General features: G+C 58.5%; 1 protein-coding gene across 1 annotated transcript in view; it reads right to left on the bottom strand.

Annotated features, from left to right (window-relative positions):
- LOC113940526 (cAMP-dependent protein kinase inhibitor beta-like) overlaps positions 1–6671 on the bottom strand; it is a 14194-nt gene extending 7523 nt beyond the window's left edge. The window contains exon 1 of the mRNA XM_027631677.1: positions 6552–6671. The gene's annotated coding sequence lies outside the window, so the exon portion shown is untranslated. The remainder of the gene's footprint in view (positions 1–6551) is intronic.
- Positions 6672–6722: the final 51 nt, after the last annotated feature.

Here is a 6722-nt window from a genome sequence, read left to right as displayed (position 1 = left end):
GGTCTCAAGCTGTGCCAGGGGAGGGTTAGGTTGGATTTAGGAAGAAATTCTTTCCAGAGAGGGTGCTCAGCCATTGGAATGGGCTGCCCAGGGAGGTGGGGGATTCTCTGTCCCTGGAGGTGTTGAAGGTGAGACTGGATGTGGCATCAGTGCCATGGGCTGGGAACCAGGGTGGGGTTGGATCAAGGGTTGGACTTGATGATCTTGGAGGTCTTTTCCAACCTGTCTGATTCTATGATTCTGTGGCAAAAAATATTGTCCCAATCTCGTAATTTCCTGGGAAGGGAGGAAAAGGCCCCAAGGATGTTGGCTGGTGTGGGAATATTTCAGGTGGATGTGAAGAATGACAGAGAAAAGAGGTTTTGCTTCACACAAGGAATTGTCAGCCCAAGTGCCTGGAGATGATGATCCCTCCTGACAGTGAAGGTGGGTGGGATGGAGCTTCCAGCCCCCATCCCAGTGGGGAATGCTGGCACCCCATTGCCTGCCCTTGGCAGCAAAACATCTCTGACCATGGGCTGGCACTTTTTCCCCAAATCCCCAGGTTTCCAGGGGGGCTGGGCAGGAGCCTGGGCCAGTTCAGATCCTGCTGGACACCTTTGGAGTGATGTTGGCTGTGAAGCTGTGCAGGGAGGGATCAAAGAGAAGCTACACCTGGATGCTCAGAGCACCATTGAAATCACACACTGGTTTTCCCTCAATTTTTCCCTAACTCCTTCTCACCCCATGGCCTTCCTTCCCAAAGCTTTGAGGAATCATTCCAGCAGCATTTCTAGGTGGAGGTTGTACTGGTAGCTTCCCAAAGCTCTGGCCCAGCCTGAGAACCTCCAGGGCACCCAAACCTGCAGGGTTTGGCCCTTCTGTGTGATTCCCAGCAAACCTCATGTCCAAAAGGCTCCTGACACGTGGGCTCCCCCCTCCTCCCCTCTCGAGGAGCAGAGGATCCTCCTTGTTAGGATAATGCACTTACACAGTAATTCCCATTACCCTCTAAGCCCTTCCCGTGGTGTCCTGCCCTGAGCTTTGACCTTCCTCCTTGTTTTTGCTCTGTCACACACATCCTGGCAGCCAGAGCAGCTTTCCCTCTTCTCCACCATTCCTGCTCCTGCGTGGAGGGACTCATCCATCTGTTTGGGGTGTGTTGAAGTGCCCCTTCCCTCCACCCTCCTCACATCCCCCTTCTCCCTCTCCCCTGCTCCCTCCCTGCTCCCCATGGCTGCCCTGCAGCTGTGCAGGACCAGCTCTGGGCTCAGTCCCATCCCTGCTCATCCCCCAATCCTCAATCATTCTGCCTAAACCTCTCCCTGGATTCCAGGATGCTTTTAATGATCAGCCTTCCCTTGCCTTTATTCACCCTCTGTTCCCTTTTTACACTTTGGGACTGACTGCCCAGAGAAGCTGTGGCTGCCCCATCCCTGGAAGTGTCCAAGACCAGGTTGGACAGGGCTTGGAGCAACCTGGGCTAGTGGGAGGTGTTCCTGCCCATGGAATGAGATGAGCTTTAAGGTCTCTTCCAGCCCAAACCAGTCTGGGATGCTATGACTTCTTTTTTTTTAGAATTTTTTTTACAGCTGTAGGACTTTAAAACTTCTTTTTCACACTTAAACCTGTCCTAAATAAGGCCAACCAAGATGGAGCATAAACCCTTCCCTGGATGGGCTCATCCAGGCTTGTTGGATACTGGTACAGAAATTCTTGTTCAAGGCCAGAAGGGAGAAGGAAGGACTCCAGAATGGGACATTGATAATCTTCATTCCCTACAGGGAATTCCTGGATGCCCACAGGGAGATGAGCACAGGAGGTGGGTTTTCCTGTGACATCCATAGGCAGGAGCCTCTGGATGTGTTCTTGCTCCACCAGACAAGGGGATGATGGCAGAGCTCAGCTGTGTTTAACACTCCCATGAAAACCAGGAAAAAACCCTAAAATCCAACCTGAGTCTCTCCAGACAGGATTTCAGGCCGTTTGTATAAATTGTCCCCTCTTTTTATAATGCTGGAAACACAAATCAGAGCGAGTCCTGCTCCAAGATGAGAGTGAATGCACCTCACTGACATCCCAACACAGAGTCTTCCTCCAGGACAAACCCAAAGGCTTCCAACCCAAATGCCTCCAGACCTCGAGGTGCTCATCCCACACCAGGGCTTGGCTTCCCCAAAAGGTGGTGACCACAGATAAAATCCCCTTTTGATCCTGCAGGCCTGGATTGGGCAGGAAAAAGCTCTCTGGAGGACTCAGTTTAATCCCAGCACGGCTCTGCTGATCTCAGCACCTCCCACGAGTCCACACATGGATAAAATTGAGGCACCTTTTCCCATGGGAGCAGCTCACGGGGCATCCTGGAAAGATGCCAAAGGCACCAGGGAAACACAAGTGAGTGATTCCCTCTGGACCACCCGGATTTCATCCCTGGACAAGCCTGAGTTGGTCTAATTAAAGAGCAAAGCACCAGAAGCTCAGCAGGCAGAGGCACGAGGACGTGGGCTGACGGTGGAGCAGCACTGCCAGGCTTCATCCTGCATCCCAAATATCCAGCACTGGAGAGGGGATGGATAACCTGGATAACCTCAGCTGTGCCGGCCCCCTCACTCAGAGAGAGAATGGCAAAATCCCTGCTCCTCTTCTGCTCCCTCCTGGGGCTCCCAGCCCAGCTGGCATCGCTGCTTCCCTTCCCTCCTGCTCTCCCCTGAGCTCCCAGTCCTCCCCCGGGGAATGTTTCCATCACTTTGGGCTGAAAACAAGCACTTCTGGCTTTTACCACCACGTGGAGCAGGGTTCCTGCTCCCCAGGGCGGGAGGGGGGATGGTCCCCGTGCAGGGATGCAGGGAGGGCTCTGGGAATGCTGCCGCCGGGGATGGAGCTGCCTGGCAATAGGATATCCCTGAGGAAAGATCCATCAGCTCCCTCCCCAGGCTCTGACACTCGGGATGGGCAAAGCACGGGAGTGGGAGCAGCTCAGGGACAGTAGGAAGGTCCCCTCCCTGTGGCACAGCCCTCCCTGCTCAGTGGCACCAGGGAAATGAAGAACTCCCAAAAATCACCGGTGATATTCCAGCTGTGGATGTTTTCTGTGGGAACAGGGCAAATCCCGAGGGCTGACAGTGCTGGCAGCTCCAGGGGAGGGAACAGCTCCATGAGACAGCTCAGCACCAGCAGTGAGAGACCCTCAGCCCACATGGTTTGGGTGGGGATGGGGATTGTTCCTTAAAGAGAATTCCCCTGAGCCCACCCCTGATCCCCCAGGCTGGGGATCCCAGAGCTCCCAGGGGGGAGATGCTGTCCTGCATCCCAGGGAGGGATGGAGACATCCCAGGGAGGGATCCCACAACATCCCAGGTAGGGAAGGAGGATTTCCAGCAAGTGATCCCAACACATCCCAGGGAAGGGTGCAGGGAGGGATTCCACCAAATCCCGGGGAAGGGTGCAGGGAGGGAGGGAGGGAGGAATCTCACTGAACACCAGGAAGGGGTGGGAGCTTACCAAGGAAGGGATGCAGGGAGAAATCCTGCCACATCCCAGGGAAGAGTCCAGGCAGGGATCCCACCACGTCCAAGGAAGGAATGGAAGCTTCCCAGGCAAGGGTGCAGGGAGGGATCCCACCACATCCAAGGGAGTGATGGAAGCTGCTCCAGCCACTCCCAGACCAGCCAGGTGTTTGCCAGCCTGTGGGCTGTGACCTCTTCCAGGGCTGGGGAGCAGCCCCACCTCCACCCCCGTCACTTACTCACCCTTAATTAACTGATTAAAGGTCAACTGGTGTGGTGGGAGGAGAGCAGGCATTTCCCTGGGGAGTTTGGGGTGCTGGGTGAGCCCCTCTCCCCCACACTCCTCAGTCCCTTCCACTGCATTTGGATACTTTTTGAGTCCAAGGGGAAAACTCAACAGCCCCTTTGACATGAGGGGGATGGAAACCCCTCCCCAGCCCCTTGGAGAGGGCCCTGCACCAGGGATGAGCCAGCCCTGCTCTTGGAACAAGGGAGGTAAACAGGAGGTGATCCAAAGGGAGGGAATTAGGATGGTGGAGCCCTGGATAATGGAGCTCCCACTGTAACCCTCACTTAACTGCTCCAACACTCCACAAGCTGGAATTTTGCATAACAAACATGTTACCTACCCCTCCATCCCTTTAATTCTTCAGCAGTTTCAGGCTCCCCCCTCCCCAAACAGCTTTTCATCCCCTGCTCCAGCCTGAGCATCCCTGCTGGGAGCTGAGGGACCCGATCAGAGCTTCTGGGACGGGGACAGGAACACCCTCGAGTCTGCCAAGCATGGGGGTGGCACAGGGATTTGTGCCAAGGGAAACCCGAGGAGCTGTGAGGATGCTGTGGGCTGCTGGGGGGGCACAGGGGGCCAGCTGGGTGCCTGCAAGTACATCCTGGGCTGGGTGCCACCCGGGGCTTCGTGGCAGTCACCAGGAATTTCTGGAATGCAGCGGGACAGCCTCGGGCTCTGCCAGCTGTCCTCTCCCAGCGCGAGGTCCCTCTTCTCCACCTGCCACTGGTGGCACCTGGAGAGGGCCATGGTCCAGCTGGGAATGGCTGAGAGGGCAGCAGGGTGTCCTGAGGAAGCAGCACTGAATTTGGAGGAGGCAGGATATGTGCAGGCACCCAGTTAATTCGTTGATTTTGGGGAGCAGAGCCAGCTGAAGGCTTTCCAGGCCACCAGCAGCAGCTGGTACCTCCGGCTCCCCTGGGAGCCCCAGGCACGTGCTTCCTCCAGGCCCCTGGATCCCAGCAGATCATCTCCTTCCCACTGCAACTCATCCCAGGAAGGGGGTGGGAAACTTCCCAGACACCCTGCTCTCCAGGCAGCAGCCACTCACAGGGGGTGGAGAGGCCCTGCATGGAGGCAATCCAGCTGTTTTCCTCCATCCCTGCGCAGATCCCGGGAGCATCATCGGTATTCTCCAGCGCGGTGGCTGTCGCAGCACTTTCCCCACCACCCAGTGACACCAACTCAGCTCCCAGGGAGCTGCCAGGGAAGGGACCAAAAGCCAAGGAGGGAAGAAATCCATGCAGACACCTTGGAATCTGTGCAGGTATCCTGGGATCAGGGGCATGGCTGGAAATGCCCATCCCTGAGGGAGCAGAGCTGGATCCAACCCCCCTGGGCTGAGCCGGGGGCCAGAACCGCCTGCCCGAGGAGCCAAGGGCAGAGCAGGGCAGTGTCCCCACCCTGTCCATGGTGCTGTGTCCCCCCTGGGCCCTGGAGCACCCTGTCCTGTGGGGGAGCACAGGCCAGGGCAGGAAAGGGGGACAGAGCTTCTCTGACTGACCCAGGAGATGAACCCCAAGGTTTTGCCCCAAAAGTGGCTGTGACCAAACCCCAACAACCTCCCCCCCGAGCACCCCCAGCTCCAGCTGCCTCCCCCTCTGCCTCCCAGCATCTCAGTCTGGGGAGAAATGTTATGACTCCCCCAGTCTCAAAAAGTGTGAACCTGGCTCAGCTGTTGTGGTTTCACCTCCAAAACCTTCTTTTTTGTTGGCTTTTTTTTTTTTTGGGGGAGAGATGGTGCTGAGGGGATAAAGGGTGGAGACAGGGAGACAATGTCCATTCCACCTCACCCCCCATTACATCTCCCACCTCTCCTGCCTGGCTGTGCCCACAGGGACATCCCAGGAGGAGCCCCCTGTGACAGCAAGGACTGTGTCCCGTGGTGGACACCCCAAGGTCACGGACTGGGAGCATTTGGGGTGAGCACAGCACATCCTGCCTCTGCCACCTCCCCGGTGGCACTGCCGCGCAGCCAGGGGACAGGAGCCAGCTCCGGGGACCAAAGGGACCCGGTCCAAGCATCTGCAGGGGCAATCTGCCAAAATGATGCCCTGAAGGTGGGGAGGAGGAGTTGTCCCCGGGGGAAGCCCTTTCCTGCCGACAGGATGCCGCCCCGGGAGGAAGCACCAGACGAGCGTGTCCCCTGCACCGAGCGGGTCTCAGCTGTCACTGCTTGGGGACCCCCGGCTCCCCGGGCCCCAAATCATCCGGGAAGCTCTAATCCGGGAAGATGAAGGCTGGAGCTGGAGCTGGAGGAGGAGGGGAATTGTGGTGGTCGCTGAGATGAGGACAGGGCAGGGTGAAAGGTGGAGGGGGCAGTGGTGACCCCCGGACCTGCCAGGGAGGAGAGGGCGGGAGTGGGTGCCAGGGAGGAACAGAGGTGCCACCACGAGGGTTGCTCTGAAGTGCCCACCCTGAGACAGATGTGCCTTGCTCGGTGCCTGACCACTGCTCCCCCAAATCCTCCCCGGAGCCCCCCGCTCCCGGTGGGATGGGCAAACCCCCCAAGCCCTCGAGAGACACTCCCTGCCCTGCTCAGCATCGCAGCTGCCACAGACTTTCATCCCCCCCAAACCCCCCTGCCCCCCGAGGTGGTGGGTGTCCATCCCCTGCCCCTCCCGCCTCTCCACCGGGGCTGTGTCCAGGGGGGACACTCCTTTCCCGGGGTGGGCTCCCAATCCCCACGGGAGGCTCCTGTTCCCCAGCCCCCAGGAGCACAGGGCAGCCCCCGCCGTGGCCCAGGGCCTCGGTGCCACCGCGGCACCGTCAGCGCTCACCTGGTGGCCCCGGCGACACCGGCGGGGGTGTTGGTGTCGGTACCGAGGATGGTGTCGGGGCCGGGGCCGGTGCTGATCCCGGGGCCGCTGTTGATGCCGATTCTGGTGCCGGTGCTGATGCCGGTGCCGGTGCCGGTGGGGGTGCCCGTGTCGATGCTGATGCCGGTGGTG

Source organism: Corapipo altera, unplaced genomic scaffold (genome assembly GCF_003945725.1).
Source record: "Corapipo altera isolate COAL_440 unplaced genomic scaffold, ASM394572v1 101979, whole genome shotgun sequence".
Classification (NCBI taxonomy): Eukaryota; Metazoa; Chordata; class Aves; order Passeriformes; family Pipridae; genus Corapipo; species Corapipo altera.
Note: the sequence above shows the minus strand (reverse complement) of the source record. Positions and strands in the feature narration are given on the sequence as shown.